General features: G+C 35.2%; 1 long non-coding RNA gene across 1 annotated transcript in view; it reads right to left on the bottom strand.

Moving 5' to 3' along the window:
- Nucleotides 1-19,069, bottom strand: part of LOC141570517 (uncharacterized) — an 861,799-nt gene that overhangs the window by 469,017 nt on the left and 373,713 nt on the right. Inside the window, exon 8 of the long non-coding RNA XR_012494572.2 lies at nt 6,175-6,210. This is a non-coding gene — a long non-coding RNA (uncharacterized LOC141570517). The remainder of the gene's footprint in view (nt 1-6,174; nt 6,211-19,069) is intronic.

Genomic DNA, 19,069 nt, shown 5'->3' with positions numbered 1-19,069 from the left:
GGAGAAGAAAGAGGAAAGAGAGGGTCAGAGACAACGAAAAGGAGAAGGAAAGATAATTTTAAGCTTTAGTTAAATTGTTCTTACTATCCACTTGTGCCTCAAGTCTTGAACAAATTTGAAGACTTAAAAAATTAAAAGTTTCAAAGAGCTCCTCGGCTAAGCTGACCTCAGTGTTCTAAGAAATTCTAAAGTGATGGTAGGCTCTGTCACACTAGCTCTAAAGGCAAATCTGCTTAATGAACTGAACTCTTCAATTATGAAATAGCTAGAAGCTAAGTTATGTTCACAATGTCCTTAAAACAGCAACAAAAAACCTTCCTTTCTCAAATCCAGCAATCAGTTTAATCCCATGAATGTAAATAAGAACTGACATGATTAAATCCTCTTAAATTAAATTTATTACTCTAGTTCCAACAGAATATAAATTTTAGTAAAGTGTTTTCCAAAGTCTTCCTTTTTTAAAGTACTTAATATGTTATCCCTAATATCTTCCCTATTATTATCTATGGTAAGAGGATTCAAAATATTCATAATGTAAAGTATGTGATGAATGTACCATGGTACCATAAAATACTTAATATTTAGTTTAAAAATTTCAGAAGTTGAGGGTGGCAACCTAAATTATTTGCAGGTACATTCTTTACATAGCTATGTGGGAGCAATCTGTTCTCTGCTTTCACAGTTCGACAAAAAGAAGCTTGCTCTTTTATTCAGCCACCATTTACCTCTAGCAAATCAACCAATAATGCAACCTTTAGCTCCACTTCTTCAGCTGGTCTATTTCTATAATCCATGAAAAATAAGACTTGATATAAGTAATGACTTTTAAGTTATTGAATACAAAAATTATATAGTGATAAAGGTCATTAAAAATAATTTATACTACTTTACTCTGTGGAAAATAGCATTGTCAGCTGACAAAACAGAATGCAACCTCTTTCATCTAAGGCTTCAGGCATCCTGGCTACTGTTTACCTTAAGCTCCTTAGAAATAGCTATTATAGAAAATCTGATCAGTTCAATTGCTTAAAGTGGATATATTGCATACAAAAATCCTAAGGACTAGATGATATATTTAATTATTTAGCAAACACACATTACTGAGCTTCCAGGAAATTAATGATAATGAGGTACACACAAATAGGTACCACGATATTTATGACAAGAAGGATGATCATGGTAATAGTTAACAGAAAGAAAGCCAGCCACTGCGTTACCCATGATTTTCCTGACGTAAATTTCATCACTTAGGGAGGAAGATGTAATTAATCATCCCATTTGAAAGATGAGAAAACTGAGGCAAAGAGAGTTCATGCTTTTCTGGCAGCACTATGGCAGACAGTGGAAAATATGACCCTTCTACAGATTTTGCATCAATGATAGTCACACATGATCTAAACACATGAAAAACACCAGAACATATAATAATTTGTTCTTAATTAGGTACGGACATGAGAATGCATGCAAGGAAAATAGCAGTTAAGTTCAAAGACAAAAGCTTTGGTGTTCATAGAATTTCCTTGCTCTCATTCTTGGAAATGGTAGTGTTTGGACAGAAGGAGGATGGGGGAAACCATTCCTGGCTAAGGGAAGAGTCTAAAACAAGATACAAAATAACGTATAAAACAATACATATATATTTCTTCAAAAGGGTCTAAAATAATATATCCTTTAGAGTTAAAAGAAAATTTCCATGCACATTTCATGGACTCTTCACTTCATTCTTGAGGTGTAGGTAAGCAGGACATTACCATTCTGATTTTAAAGATAACTTTGTAAGGCTCAGTGAGGCCCAATTAGTGGAAGAGTTGGGACTGAAACTGAGTTTTTCCGCTGACCAGCAGCCTTTCTAGTATATCATCTTCCAAAGTAGCATAATAAGCATGGTACACACAGTGAGGGGTTGCAGATGGAGATGAGTGGGGAAAAGAAAAAGATCAAAGAAAGGGTGTTTTTTTGATGGTAATAGAAGGGATTCAATGTGGATATATGAACATAGTCAGAAAGGTTTTAAAGAAGACATTTATGAGTTCAAATGTGATTGAGGTAGCAAGAGGGACACAGTGTGCTTTGTGGAGGAGAGTAGACAATGTCTCATACTGAGTTTTGGGGTCAGACAAAGCTGGGATGTGTATGGCACGCTATTTAATGTCTCCAGCCCTGAGTTTCCTTATCTTTAAAGTGAGACTATTAATCCCTCCATCACCAGAGTTTTTATAGTGACAATAAGGATCAATGTGATAATATATGTTAGATGCACACAGCAAGCTCTCCTTGGAGAGCAGTGATTGCAATGATAACTCGGAACAAAGTGAAACAGAAACAGCGTTTGCAGTTGGTTAACCTGGAAGCAATGTAGAACTTGATCAAAGGGAAAAATGATGTGGCATCATTTACCATATGAAATTCTACTCTCCTCCATAATATCCTTAACTGGTTTCCCATTAGGTTTATATAAAAATCACCAAACAAGGAGGCACTAGACTGAGGGGGCTCTAATGCCTTGGTCACCTAAGCTAGCGTGAACTCCTGGAAATGCCTCCAGGTGAAGAAGAAAACCAATCACAAACAACCAACTAGGCTTTCCCAAACAATACAAGCCCTTAAGCTATAGCTAATCAAATATTTTCCTTGCTTTGCTTCCCTGTCTTTATAAAAACCTTGCTCCCTAGCTTCTATGGGTGGAATACTTCTGACCACTTCTGGTTTGGCATTGCCTGATTGGAATCAATGTTTGCTCAAATAAACTCTTCAGAATTTTAGTGTGCCTCATTTTATCTTTGAATACTTGGAATAAAATTCAAACTCTATAGCTTGTCCTCCAAATACCCACATAAGGTGTCTTCTGAATTCTCCTCCAGGATTATCACTGGAAGATCGCCTCCTGCTCTCTGATCCCTAGCCATACTGGTTTTGTTTATTTCCTGCTCTTTAGCCTACCTGGAATGTTCTTTCCCCACCTGGTCTCAACTTAAGTGTTACTTCTTTAGATGAGACTTCCTTAACCTTTTGCTGTCCTCATCAATTGATTATTAAAATTTGTAATCCTATACATATTTATTTGTATGTTTTTATTCAAGCAATTGACAAGGAAACTGAGAAGCATCAAGTGACATGCACTGAACTTCTCTGAAGCTCTGAGGGCTCTAAGGATAGAAAGAAGGACAATATAAAGATCTGCCGAGGGAAATAAACCATTTTTATAACACTTCAAGATATCAACGCAAGAGATGTCAGACATGGTTAAAGTGATTAAATGTCAAATTAAGAGGAAGAGGAATATATCTCTAAGTGTTAGAGTGGAGAAGGAATGAGGCTCTTCTAAGAGCTGTTGAAGAAACCATCAAGGAATTTATTACTTAAAAACTTTAGAGGTCTAAAGACTGCTACAATAGTTGTCTAAGCTGCAATAAGAAGCTATGCTTTAATCTCTTTAAACCTGTGCATTAATGGTATGTGTGCAACCCTGTGTATGTGCGTGTGTGTGTGTTCCCTGTTCTTTTGTGTGTATGTTTGTGCTTCTGTGTTTTGTTTCACCTTTTGTGTGTGTATGTGAGAGTAATTGGGATGTGTGACAACAGAGACAGTGTTTGGAAAGCAGTGGGAAATGTGCCACTTGCTGGATGTCATTTTGTTGCATGTGGCTTCATCCTTCTCTCTCAAGTCTCCCTCATGGCAACATCACTAAATTATGAAGAGTTAGACTGTGAGAAGGCTTCCATATCTAAGAATCACTCTTATAAATAACCCATATGTTGGAGAAGACAAACATATTACACACAAAATAAACTAAAAAATGCTTACTAAATTAAATCATTGATTTGCCTTATATGATATACCACAGCATACAATTTATAATTCATATACTTTCATTGGATAGATAACCGACCTGCTCATGTCTTATACAAGGACACAAGGCGTGTGTAAAATAGAACTGCAATATTAATATCATTTAAAAGATGTAACAAACCTGAATGTCTTTGGGCAATTTGAAGGCATATTTTGCACTAAAGCTGGAGAGACAGTGGTTTGCTTCAACAACTTCAGTGTTTTATTTGTTTGTTTGTTTTTGACAAGAAGTACAAATGTAAAAGACAAGTATCCCACTGTGCCCATGGGTCTGGCACAACCACTGGTAAATATCAAACATGTCCCCAATTAATTAGTGGAAAGAGAAAAAAAAAATGCTTCGAGGAATGTCAAGACAAAAGAAGCCTGAAATCTGACAGCTTTTGGAAGATCCACAAAATAAGGAGCAAGTATAAACTTGAAATTCCATCTGCTAAGGGATTCTTTGTCAATCAACCATAACATTGTTTTTTGGAGATTTTCAAGGTAGGTGTGGGTTTAGGACTAGGAAATCCAAATTACAATCAGGTAGACAAGTGAAGTTTTGTACACAATCAGATACACTGTTGCTGTCTAGGTCAAAAATTTAATTATCACATCTTTAGATAGGCTCTCCCCAAACACCTATTCCAATTCAGAAACACTAATTATTCTCAGTTATCTCCATCATAGCACACTGATTTTTGCATTATTCATTATGTTCTGAAAATACATCATTTATATGTTTATTTATTTGGTTATTGATTGTTTCCTCATTTTCCTCAGCATGGATACTATGAGGCCATGTACCCTTTTGATCTTATCGCTTATGTATCCCTAACTCATAAAATAGTACCTGACACATAGTGGGCTTCAAGTAAATATTTATGGGAATGACCTAAAGATAATATAAGGAACACAAAACGATAGAATGTCTATGACATAGTAACAACATATTAATTATCTACTCAGGATTTACTTGATTTTGTTGTTTGTTCCTATAGCTTAAAATATTTTGTAATAACTATAGTAAAATATATAATAATTAAAACATTCAAAGTCAAAAAGTGCTGCATGTCATTTGTTAAAGGACTGTGCTGATTACCTTATTTATCATCATAATTACAATGCTGTCTCTTCAAACCAGAATTAGATTAAGTAACTGTGAATACAAAGATGGTTTTATCCTTAGAGAGGGAGCAATCCTTTTATTTTACTTATTACCATTCATGTAGGCATTCAATCATTCATTCCTGTATTAAAATTTCTTAAGTGGTTAGGACCTGAAATTGTTCTAGTAGGTTTTATAACAGACATAGATCCTTCCTTCTAGGGAATCAGAATCTAGCAGGCAGAGAATCAAGGAAACCAGAATATACCAGTATGATGCAACACTAGAGTTGTGTATAGTAAACTATGAGAACACAGACCCTCACCTGGCATAAGTCATCAAAGAAGGCTTAGCAGAGAAGGACTGATGGCAGAAAGTAGAGGTTAAGTCAAGCTGAAGGAGTAATTTGACTGGAAAGCAAGGAAATTCAACTAGTTGGTATGAGTGGGCAGGATACACAGATGCTCCTCCACTTACAATGAGGTTATGTCTTGATACAACCATGGCAAATTGAAAATATCACAAGTCAAAAATGTGTGTAATACACCTAACTTACCAGACATCACAATTTACTGTAGCATACCTTAAACATGCTCAGAACACTTACCTTGGCCTACAGGTGGACAGAATCAACTAACACGATGACTACCCTGTAGAATATTGGTTGTTTACCCTCATGATGGTGGGACTGGCTGAGATCTGTGTCTCACTGCCACTCCCAGCATTACAAGAGAGTACCTACTGTGCATCACAATCCGGAAACACATCTAACTTCAAAATTCAAAGTATAATTTCTACTAAATGCATATCACTTTTCAAACCACCCTGAAGTCAAAAAATTGTAACTCAAATCATTGCAAGTCAGGGACCATGTGTATTTAGGAATGGGGCTAGACAGGTAGGCGAGAGTCACATCACAGGAGGACTTTCATGCTATGCATGCTACAGATAACATAAGTTTAAAATCTACCTATCATCCAATAAGACTGTAGCTGAAAGGATGGCCTCAATTATACCACGTGATGCAACAGTATACAGGACAGTCTGCTTGCTGTGTGAGAAGCAGGCCTTCTCATGGTGACAGTGCCTTCTCATGGTAACATGGCCACCAATGTACTCATCTTTATAGATCAGAAACTCAATGTGTTTAGTTCACCCGGAGTTCTGGTTAATTAAGGATGGTAAAATTCACAAGAGATCAATAATATTAAGTCAAAGTATAAAAAGACACTCACGTCAACTTGTCAATCCATTTTCTTGCAGGCATGACCCTAGAAAGAGAACAAAAGAGTTGGAAAACATTATTGATAAAGACATTAAAATAAGCCATCATAATAAATCCATTCATCTATGACAGGAAAATCAAAATAGAAAATTAATTAATGTGCATAGTCAGAGTCATTTAAGAGGACTGAAAATAAATGCATACACATTGCTCTTTGAATCCCCTTTTCTAAACTCTAGATTGCATGCTTTTCTTCATAAAAGAGTTTTTAGATTGTAGTAAATCTGATTGGATTTCAAGTTCTTAAAGTTCAATAAGGATATGTTTTGTGTGTTTTTTTCCAAAATAAAATGTCATCAGATTAAAATGTAGCATATAAGCTCTCTAAAATATTTTCTAAATATGAAATTATGAAGTAAAATCACCTTTTAGCTAAACACTTAAACATAAACTCTATTGATAGTTTATTGGAAAGTCTCGCATCTTTTTATACACATAATGTACACATAAACATATATTGCTTTGTAAAATTCTTTTTGATTTAAGGATAGGCTGTTAATATCTAGTGACATCAATTAATATTCCTCAGTTTTGTGCATAGCTATGCCTGCACTTTATATATTCAAACCACTTTGATTAAAATTTAGGTTATATCTACTGTAATTTATTTTAATTATGAATATATTGAAAAGCATATCTTTCCATATGTATCTATATTTACTTACTTTTATCATAAAATAAATTTTTAGAAGTGGAAATTATATGTCAAAGAATTGTACATTTTGAAGATTTTGGATAAAATCTGAAAATTTTGCTTTCCAGAATTTATCTCTTAAGTAGTAAAGTTCCCACACTTCCATTAAAATTAAATTCGTATTTTTGTCAATGTTTGTCACTTTGATAGGCAAAAATATATTTCATGTTTATACATCTTTGATTATGAGAGGGACTGAATATCGATTCTTACTAATCCTTCACTTTTCTTTTTAATTGTATCCTTACATTACTTTCCATATTTATATTAGGAGGCTAGCTTTTGTTATTTTATTATCCATATCTTGAATTCTATTAATGCAACCAATATTGAGCATCGCCAGGTGCCCAGACACCCTTTTAGGCATCTAGGCCACAGAAGTGAGCAAAAAACCAAAACAGTGACTACAACAATGAAAGATAATTAATTAATCTAATTAAGTAAATATTCTGATATTTTCTACATTGAGGGTCAAACACATGCTACTAAATATTCACCCCCCACAACCTTTCCAGTGATATATTTACATATCACCTCTTAAGTATTAAATGCCTCTGCAGTATTTCAGTGTATATACATTATGATCTGATTTCTATTACTCTCCCTTTTCAGAGAGTGATCTCACCACTTATCTCCAGGTTCTTCCATTGGATCAATATTATATATATAAAGTACTGGAATGCAGAAGAAGAAACAATCAAATCCCTTTTAGAGAATCTCCAACACCCACAGGGCACTTTGGAGGAAAGCCTGGATGCTGAGGCCAAGTTTCCTTCACCTAACCCAGTTTGCACGCCTTCATCATCATCACAATATGAGTGAGCAGGTGCTCTGAGGGATGAGGGGCAGCGCCAGCTATGACAGCTGGACAGGATGAGTTATGAAGAGGAGACGATTTGCTTGTCCTTTTGTGCAAGTTCTGTTTTAACCTCACTTGTAAAAACAGGAACTTGTTTGCAAACAAAAACAGAAAAAGAAAAGGATCTTAGCTCCCATATTACACCTAGTTAGAGACTTGAGAAATAGGACAGCCGGCATAGACAAGACTCGTAGCTACCCTTATCATCTGTGCACTTTTTAGGTAGACATGATAAATGGCGTCGCTCTCCTATCAGCTAGCCAGAGTTTCCATCAAGGCACTCTTCAGACCTTCACCACAAATTTAATTTAAATCGTTCATGCTCAAAGAAGTCTCAATATTTACTCTTCCCACCTCACATTTTTGTTTTGCTTCGGATTGCCTCTGCCCTTGCTCTTTCAAACAAGATCTAAATGGAAAGTGTCAGAATATTATGTCAAAAGCTGTTTAGATGTTGTTGAACAGAGTACAGATAAGCATCCCAACTTCTGAGTGCTTGGTGTAACCTGTTACGTCTTTTAACCTGCCTTTAGGAAGCTGGTCAGGGATGTGACAGTGTTTCTCAGCGCTGTAACTCACAAATGAGTCTCAACACCAAGAGGTGTACGGCGATTGACAACCTTAAGGATAAACACAAAGACTCCCCAGTAAACTGTCATCACCAAGGACGATATTTGGAGGCCGCTCCATCCAGCCCCTGCTGAGTGATATGCTACATCAATCAGTTCAGGACTGTATCATTCTGTGAACGAGAAAATGTGTAAAAATTAATCTCATACTAGGGTCAGTGTTATTTCTGTGGGTAGAGTTTTACCATCCACTCTTCAAAAAGGCAAAATATCATTTTTTTAGTAATTGTTTAGAAGCAACAGACACTAAAAAACCTGTAGGATGAGTGTTTGCGATTTCTGTTCAAATAAAGTAAATAAATGGCTGAATTTACCTTGTGCTTAATTCAAGCCACGTTCTTTTTTTATTATTATTATGGATCATTTACATAAATTGACTACCTTGTGGGTGATTTTCATATTTACTTCAGGAAGCTTCAGGTGTTTTGCAAATATTGCGTCCTTTAAAGGTCACTAATCTTAATGGCCCTAAGAGAGAGGTAAGAATTGTTTTTAAAGCACTTGAAAACTACTCAGGATTAAAGCATCTCAATCATTTCTGAGAGCAAGCGCCTATGACTGCATAATGTGCAGCCGTTTTCTGCCTGGGACCACGGAGAAAGGGATTCACAAAATCAATGCTGTCACTACGAGTGCAAAAACCAGAAGTGGGGTTCAGCCATGAATGTACCCACTCCGTGTAATGAAAAAACTGGTTTAAATTACATACTACTAGAAAAAAAATTAGCTTCTATATAGGTCGAAGAACATATCAATGACCCCCATTATGAGATAACACTCAGGAGTGCACGTAAAAGTTCGTAACAGATCCAATCTCATCCCCCTCCCTAGTGCTTTCTGACGCCAGTGTTATAAGTCATGCTAGGCTGTGAGCTGACTCTGAGGATGCACTCCAAGTAATCGTCACATGAAAACCAATCACCCTTAAATCAAATGATTCCATTTAGCTTTGTTCCTTTGATAACATTCTGGAATGTATGTTCAAAACAAAAAAAATATATAAGTTTTCACGTTTTCTGCTGCAAAGATTTGAAGCATTTGGAAAAAAGAAATATATATATATATATGAAAAAGTGACAATAAAGTTTGCTATGGCTGAAAGGTGTTTTGATTTTTTTTTAAGTAGTCATTCATTCATTTATTTACCATGTCTTTCTTCATTCATTGAGCACTAAATTTAGGAGCTGTTAAGTTCTAAGAATGCCAAGAAACAGCATAAAATCTCCTGCTCTGAGAGTTGGCACTCTAATCTCACAGGAGAAACAGAAGAGAAGCTAGCTAAAATACAAGTTGATATTTGCTGCAAAGTTTAAAGATGTGATACCATATAGAATTTTTTGTTGTTGTTAGAGTTTATTGGGGTGATAGTGGTTCATAAAGTTACATAGGTTTCAGGCGTACAATTCTGCAATGCATCCTCTATATATCACATTGTGTGCTCACCACCCAGAGTCCCTTCTCCTTCCATCATCATATATTGGATCCCATTTACCCTCATCTACCACCCCCCTCCCCCCTTACCCTCTACCATGTAGAATTTAAAGGCTCTGACTTTAACTCTATGACCTTGGGCAAGTCACTTAATCTCTTTAAAAGCTTCCCTTCTCGGAATAAATGGGAATAACAAGAGCACCAACCTCACCTTCTGGTTGAGAGAATCACATGGAATAATATAGGTAGTGCAGTTAAGCTGTCATGAGGAAATGCTCAGTAAATCTTAGCTATTTTCATTGCTGTTATTCTTTTAGAAGCAAAGTGTTCTTCGGGTACAGAACAGGTAGCTACTAAGTCTTGGAGAGGTAATAGGAAAGCACCCAAAGAGTAGAGTACCTTGGTATGACATCCACCTGCTTACTAGTGTTCTGCATAAGGAGAAATATTTTTACAAAGTCTTACTTGTAAATTAATCCCTTCTTGGCCTTTACCTAAAGCAATTTAAAAAGGGGGGCAAACAGTTTTGGTTAAGGCAAGCCTTAACTCAATTCTTAGTATAAAATCACCATTAGGAATTTTTCGTTTCCCTTTCCATCTTTCTTTCTGACAAATTATAATAAGACATTCAATAGTTGAGGTATTTATGTTAGAAAATGAAGTAAAGCGTATATTTTAATATCTTTCAAAAGAACAAATGGAAGCTTATGCGTGGAGTCAACACATGGCCATCGATCCTAATTAATCCGTTTGGTGGAGTTTCCTTTGAATGTAAGCTTACATACTTTGCAGTCAGCTGCTGGTTAAAACAAGTCTGTTTCAGTCAGATGACTATACGAAGTTTACCAAGTTGTCCACACTTCAATGCTTCCAAACTTGACTATGATAACACAGTGGGCTACTCCCCGTTGTGATATCTTTGTAACAAGGACTGAAGATGTTTATGATTATGGCAAAGTCATTTATTGAGAATTACTGAATCGTATTCTTTAATTGGAATTATGATTATATATTTATATGCATCAATGTTGAAGGATAGCAATTTCTCTCATCAGACTTGAACTCTTTTTTACAAAGGTCAGATACAACTTTTAGCCAGCAGAGCTAAGAGAATACTTCCGCTACAAGCTGAAGTGTCTTCTGTACATGTCACAATATTCCTGAGATAAGATGTATCCTTCTTGCTTCAGTTCCCAGTCTTTGCCTCTACTCGCATGCAGTGTACAGACTGCAAGTACCCACGCTTCACAAATTTTACATGGAAAGCTGTGTATCTTTCCAATGTTGGCAAAACTGAAATCATTCGGGTGGTTACTAAACTGACTATATCTTGACTCTATCTTTATTTGTCACTAAATTTTTTAGCAATTCTAGGCTATCTATGGGATTAGATTTTGCAAATGTACGAAAGGCAACAGATTTATTTAAATGTTTTCTTGGTGGGAAGATTCATTTCCTACTTAGTCTTATTTTATGAAAAGAGAGCCCTACTTTTTGCACCAACAGGAATGTCACAGCAATCTGTAAGCAACACCACCAAATATCCCCACTGCAGTAGGACACTAGAGAACCTTACAGTTTCATCATGCTGTGGGGCTTGCATTTATATCACACTACAATGAATTGTTACATAACTTCAAATTGCTCTATTTCACATATTAATCATAAAATCTCATCTCGCTTATCAACCCACAGAATTCAGCCAAAATGCTTTTAAGATATCTACATCTGAAGGAATATTATATCATCTTACATTGTATAGGAACTGATTCTGAAGATGCTTTGCAAAGAAGTTCCAAAATCATTTGGTAATCGGGAAGCATCCCAGAAACCTTCTCATAAAGATGCAGGTGAAAACATCACTCATCCAGCAGATTGTTTTAGAATAAGTCAAATTGCTTTGTATCCACACTTTGAATAATGAATAAGGTACTTGATTATTGTTGCTTTGACTGGGTAAATGAATATTCAATAAGAAATCATAATCCTAACCCAATGGCATGTACAACCCAAAGAAGACACCATGTACTTCTTCCCTTCTAAAGAGAGTGGATTTCTTTTTCCTGTGACTTCAGCAGACTATCCAGGAATTTTCCACAAGCTTTGCCTTTGATAAACCTCTCACGTCAGACTCTGGATGACTAGAATTACTTTCTTGTAGGCTGATTCCCAATCATGTGGTCTTATTTCATTATAATTACCATTATAGTCCTGGCTAGAGGGTTCTGCTTCGTTTTCCAGAGTTACAATTCCCTCTTGACTATGATTAAACTGTCTTTGGATTCATGGGCCTGGAAAATTTGAACAATCCAATTTAATGAAAAACAATTTTCATAGCCATCTGGCAATGGTCTGAATATTTCTAGAAGTTAACTTTTTGCATATTAAACCCCTAAAAGAAATAATTAAATCAGCTTTCATAATAGCCCACGTGGAGAGAATCCGCTCTGTGTGTTCCTACCAGCTCACTGATTTGTGTATCTATTGTACTTCCTCAGTAGTTTTGGAGAGAAAAAGATCATTTATATAAATTATAATCGATGGGGGTCTGAATGCTGAGCATTTTGGAATAGCCTCTTGGGTAAGTTAGATAGTTAGAGTCTAAGAAATTAATCTTATCTGCTTGGATTCTTTCATCAAGGCAAGATTTAAATCAATTAATTATAATTTAGGAAATTTTCAAAGCTAAAAGCTTTCAGAGTGAAAATTATGTTTGGGTAATTATAAAGAAAGTTCATTCTATTTTAAAAAGATAGACTCAGAAAATGCTATTTTGCAGGTTCCTTAAGTTTTTTATAAACTTTTTCATTTTGTTTTTAGTCTGAAAAGCAATCTCAAAATTGTGAAAATAATTAACCATTTATTGATTATAGCATTTGAGCTTACTAGTAATGGTAACTCAGAGTCTCTCATAAACAAAGTAGATACTTTTGAATTTCAAGCCTGAGTATAGCTTGTATAACAATCGATAATGGTTATACTTTCCTAGAGAAATTTGAAAAAAAACAAAACACCTCCACTGAACTTAAAATGTGATTTTTCATTTAAATTATTAGTGGAAAGAGCTAGTAAATTATGTCTCCTTGTATATTTGGTTGGACTTTCTAAGAAAGTCTGGGCAAACAATCTTTCTGAAAAATTGTAGCTACCCAAATATACTTTTTGGCAAACCCTCATCAGATGGTAAGGCCAGATGAGAATGATGTTTATTTCATGGTTAAACTTGATCCACATCTCTCCTATTCCTATTTCTGATGTTTTTTTTCAAAATAAGACTATAAGTCTCACACACTATGAGTGATACTAACTTCATATATATATATATATATATATATATATATATATATAGAGAGAGAGAGAGAGAGAGAGAGAGAGAGAGAGGTTTGTGAGTTAAGTAATATACTGAATGTTTAAGTATATATACAGATCTTCTGTCACCCTTTGGATATCAGTCCATGGATTTGAGGACATTAATAGATTCTTTTTCAAAGAGTATACAACTTACGTAAACAAAAAAAATCACTTGCTTTATCACCCAATGCTTGATAACTTTAGTGGAAATGAAAGCATTCCATGAAGACCAAATTTATTTTATCACTGCTCTAAAGTCCTAAAGTCGGAGATATTTGCAAAGCTAAACATTCATGGGTAGCCAATATTCACAATAATGATGGTGATAAATCTAAATCACAAGGTACATTTGGAATCTTAATTTAAAGTATTCTAATAAAATATTTGATAGAGCCAACAAAACATTGGCTGTTTAGGTAGTTAAGCTGGTGCAATCAATAGAAAACGGTTTAGATAATTGCCTTTCACAAAAGAAACAAACCTAGTTTTACACTATTTTAGAAAAATATTCTACAGGAACTTTTTTTTTTTTTTTTGGCTAATCCATGGGAAGCAAAAAAAAAAAAAAAAAAAACTAAAGGAAAAAAGGATTTTATTCTGGCCCTACTGTTTATCACATTCCAGAAATCATAATCTTCTCTGTGTTACTATAATCATCTCCACAGGAATTAATTGTGATGTCACAGAAGATTCTGACATTAAGTGGGAAATAGGCAGCAGGAATCTAGCTCTAGTAAGAGCAAAGATCTCTTTCCTATTAACATAAAAAATAAAAAAAATGTCGTACATATATCATGAATTTGTTTAAGAATGGGATCCAATTAAATAAGAGTGAATAAATATCTGAGACTGTCAAGTTTCTTTACATTGAAGTTTTCAGACAAATGTGAGGGTCAAAATTTGGTGATACATTAATTGAAGTCAGATTATTTTTGTTTTTTGTTTTGGCAATTATATCAGAAGGGTAATACATATTCTTTCCATTCTATTATTAACTGGTTTCTCTCACGTGTTTAACTAGACCAGAAAATAAAATGGTATACCCATCAGTAGGTCTGAACCTCACTGACCTATCTCAAAATCTCAACAACTATCTCAAAATCTCAACTATCTCAAAATCTCAACAAGCTACTCCCCAGGGCACCTGATTTAATTGGCCTGGGAGAAGGTCTGAGCATGGGGAACTTTCAAAGCTTCCAGGTGATGCTCCTGGGCATTGAGGTTTGAGGACCAGTGTGCTTTATCATTGTGTTCCCAGCAGGAAATCATCATGGGAATCCATGTATTTCATCTCTCATGGATTCCTCAGACAGAATTTTTAGAAAGCACCACATTTTCCAAGCATGGTTTATCATCGAAGCATATCTCCAGATCGTATCTCAGAATTTCATTTCAAAAGGCACACCACTTCATAGAGCATTTCATGCGAGAAGAAGCTGATGTGTGATCTTGGGACAGGAAGGTAAAAGCTTGCTAATTACCCAGGAAATGTGGCAGAGCCGCAAAGCATCACATGCCATGACACCCTGGGAAAAGAAGGTTTTCCCAAAGAGCGGCTTTCAATGGAACAAGTGCAGCAACTGGATAGGCTCCTTTGAGAGCATTTGTGGGACACTCCCCAGGGAGCTTCCGAAAACATGTCGGACGCAGGAGGTTTTACAGGGGAGTTATGAAATAAGAGCTAGGTTTACCCTTTTAGTTATTATAATTCATTTACTCATCATCAGTGTCTACATATAATAAGTATTTGAAAATATAAACTCAAAAAAAGTGTAAGGAATATTTCCTGTGCTTTACTCAATTACACGTGGATAGAGGACACCACCTACTAACACATACAGGTACATGATAAGCGGAATATTCAGGACCATGGATAAGCTATGAGTCTCTGTGTGAATGAGAACACGTGCCTCCTCTGGGAGGCTGCCACTTCACAGACAGAACGCCTACAGTCTGACGTCCCAGTCAATCCGTAAGCTAGGTAACTTCGTGCCATTCCCCCGAGGCTGATCTCTAGGGGCAGACCTGGGACTGCCTGGGAGACAGGCAATTAAGTAATCTCAGTTCCTAAGTGGGGGAGATGCTTTTTGAACCCTTAGAAATTCTGCCCATGTCTGGATCATGATCCCAGATCCAGACAGAGTGAGGATGGTTTCACAGCCGACTCTGGAAGGTGTGTGATTCTGTGACAACAAACTTGATCACTCTTCTTCTGGGCCATATTTCCTGATTTGTTTGAGCTGTAATACCATGGACCAACTGAATTGTGCTTATGCTGCTAATGTAGAATTGGATATACTATAATACTTTGCAGTAGATACAGATCGTGTTTGTCCTATCACTAAATGCTAGAATCAGAATTAAATACATTTATTTTTCTAAGTGTAGCAGTGGTGAATTTGTGAGGTTTCTAAAACTAATTTAAAATGCAGCAGTTCATCAGGCATGTATATGGTCTAGATGTACACACACACACACACACACACACACACACACACACACACACAGTTCTGACAATTAAGTTCAGGAACTTGTTGCAACGATGTTGCTAACCTTTTTTTTTTTTTTAATATCAGAGGGTTATTCATTATGAATTTGTACAAAATGGACAAACAGTTAACCAAGTTTACTGTTTGGAAGTGCTGAAAAGGCTGCATGAAAAAATTAGACGAGCTGAACTTTTCACCAAAAACTCATGGCTCTTGCATCACAACAATGCACCGCTCACAGCACTGTCTGTGAGGGAGTTTTTAGCCAGTAAACAAATAACTGTATTGAAACATCCTCCCTATTCACCTTATCTGGCCCCCAAAGTCTTCTTTCTTTACCTGAAGATAAAGGAAATATTGGAAGGAAGACACTTTGATGACATTCAGCACATCAAGGGTTATACAACAACCTCTCTGATGGCCATTCCAGAAAAAGAGCTCCAAAATTGCTTTGAAGGGAGGACTAGGCTCTGGCATTAGTGCATAGCTTCCCAGGGAAAGTGCTTTGATGGTGACCATAGTGATATTTAGTAATGAGGTGTGTAGCACTTTTTCTAGGATGAGTTTGTGAACTTAATTGTCAGACATTCAGTGGGAGTGCGTGTGTGAGTGTGTCTGTGTGTGTGTGCGTGTATTTATTGTGGACAGAAAGCTAAAGTGTTCTGCACAAAAAAGCATAACTTTTGAATTTCTGTGTACGCATCTAGACCATAGGTATAAATTGAGCCCAAAATGTATGTCCCCAAGACAAGGGACAACAAAATGCAAGAGGCAAAGGAACCCAAGAAAAGAACAGAAAGCTGGAGTATTTTTAATTACACAGACAAATTTTGCTGTAATGTACAGCCAGATAATTACATTATTATCCTCATAATAGAATGGCGAGTAGATTGCAAGTAGTAGTCTTGATAAATCATGCTTTAGAAAAATCAAAGTGAAAAAAAATTGTACTTGATTTTTGAGCCCTTGCAGTATGGAGAATTGAGATAGCTACAAAAAGTTAAGGAAAAAAGAAATTGCAATATCAGCAAAAGTATGAAATTGAAGTTGGCAGGGACTTCAATAAACGCGTAGAGTTGTTGTCCATGTAAGGTAATAGACTCCAGGCAAAGCACTTAACACAATACTTTGCATTTAGAACGCATACAATAAACGATTACTATCTTCACCACCATTTTATTTTTACTAGGGCCAATTGATGTCAATTGTTATAAATAATCTCCCACATTATGGAGATTCATTTGGAAGGACATAATATTTCAATTTAGATAACAGTAAATTATGGTATGGTTTGATATTCTGGAATATCCTGGTTTACAATGGAAATATACTTAGTATGTAAGAATGTTTGACTGATTCTAAAAGTATCGAAAAGGAAGGTCCTACTGCTTTGTTTTGTTCAAGCCGCTACTTATCTTCATTAGCCAAGACAAATAGAGTTTGATTTCCCTTGAGCTTGGTGATATGCTTCATAATAAGAAAACAAGCCATACAGAAGGAAGAAATTTGGTATAGAAATCTAGATTTCTGAACACACTTAGATTTTCCAATTTCAATGTTTTTGCTTATAAAGAATGAAAAGAGACAAGTATATAAGAGATCTGGAGGTGTGGATGGGATGGGTCCATTATTCCTACTTATTCTCTTGGGGAAATATACCTGGTAAAATACACATACCTTTTTGAGCTTTCCGTAGATTCCTTTTATTAAACAACTGTTTAACCACCTATTTTTTATACATTAAAATAATAAGGTTAAATCTACCACAAAGATATATTACCCACAAATACAATCCAGAGGAAATGCATTTTTGCTTTCCTAATAACAGTAGAAAAAGAGCTAGGGATTAGATTTCCTATTAGCGAAAATAAGCACTTTAATAAACTGCTCGGTATCTCTCAGGTATTGTAAACGGCAGCTGGTATTAGAATTGGTCTCTCACATAATAGATAGCCATATAAACCCGCATAACTTAATGGAGTATAAATTAAGCAGAGTCTTTGGATAGTTTAAACATATAAACCCAGCTTTTTGAAAAAGTTTTAATTTCTCATTTAATGATCTTGACAGTTTTCTACAATGGAGGAGAGTGAACTCTATTTCTTCTGACCCTTTTAAGAAACATCATAAACAACAAAATTTTCTATATTAACCTTATTAATATGAAAGCAAAAACTCTAAATACCAATTTCCTTAAAATAGTACCTTAGATCAGTATAAAAGTGAAGCACAAATTATAATTCATCTTATGTAATCTTTTATTTTGCTTCCCTCTACTTTTAGATAAAATATATATTTAGGTTTAAAAAGAGCTGTATTTGCATGTTCATGGGTATATATGTATATGTGTGTGCAGGTGTTTGCGTTCCAATTTTCAATTTCCTACAGTTAAAATATCCTGATTAAGGCACAGTTGGAAATAGATTTGAAACATAAATAAAATAATCAGTGAATGATCATTAATAATTTGAATGGTGTCTCATTTCCATGTTCTAATTATTATCCTAATATCTTACTGTAGCAATAATAATTGTTTTATTACTAATATCTATTTCCTCTATAAATGATTAGAATATGCATGTTGACATATTATATTTACCCACAAGATCAAAATAATTAGCTGCTCAAAAGTCAGATATTTATCCTCAGATATGTCATCAGTATACCCAAACAGGTATTTTAATACCTGTATGATTAACACAAAGGCTTTCAATCATAACAATTGTCATCTAACAGTTATTACTAGGGAAGCAAATTCAGATCATTGATCTATTTAAATCAAGCACCCCTGATGTTGACCAACAATGTCTCAAATGTTTGGTTGTAAAACATAGTATGTTTTCTATAATAATTGTGATTATTAGTTATGCACTTACTTATCAAATAACCTAAACTTGTATGATTAAAAATGCACCACATAACATCTCTAAATCATTGAGGCAGATAAAGGGAAATGTTTCATCCCAACTGCTTGTTGCACCACCTACATTTGGCAAAGATGACATCTCTTCTAGTCTCACTTTAAGAAGGGAAAGCATACAAGGCGACTCTCCTTCAGGCTATCAGAAGCTTAGTAGCTAAAATGTTGACTTGGACTTTGTTTTTGGTTTGCTATACTTTAATCTGTCATTTCTAATGGGTTTGCTAACTATTTAGCCACAATTAACAATCTTCTGTTACTTATGCTGACATATAAAGCTAGAGTCCCTTTGGTCTTTATGGTCATATACAAATATTATAGTACAATAATATATGGATATACACATTCATGACTAAGAAACTATGTAAGAATTGTTAAATTCATGTCCTAATTTGTAAAGTTGGAAATGAAACATCTTTCTATAATTGTTCTTAATAACTTCTGCTTATCAGATCTGGTGACCTGGCTTTTG

The sequence above is a fragment of the Rhinolophus sinicus genome, chromosome 3 (genome assembly GCF_057876585.1).
Source record: "Rhinolophus sinicus isolate RSI-liver-muscle chromosome 3, RSI-T2T, whole genome shotgun sequence".
NCBI lineage: Eukaryota > Metazoa > Chordata > Mammalia > Chiroptera > Rhinolophidae > Rhinolophus > Rhinolophus sinicus.
Note: the sequence above shows the minus strand (reverse complement) of the source record. Positions and strands in the feature narration are given on the sequence as shown.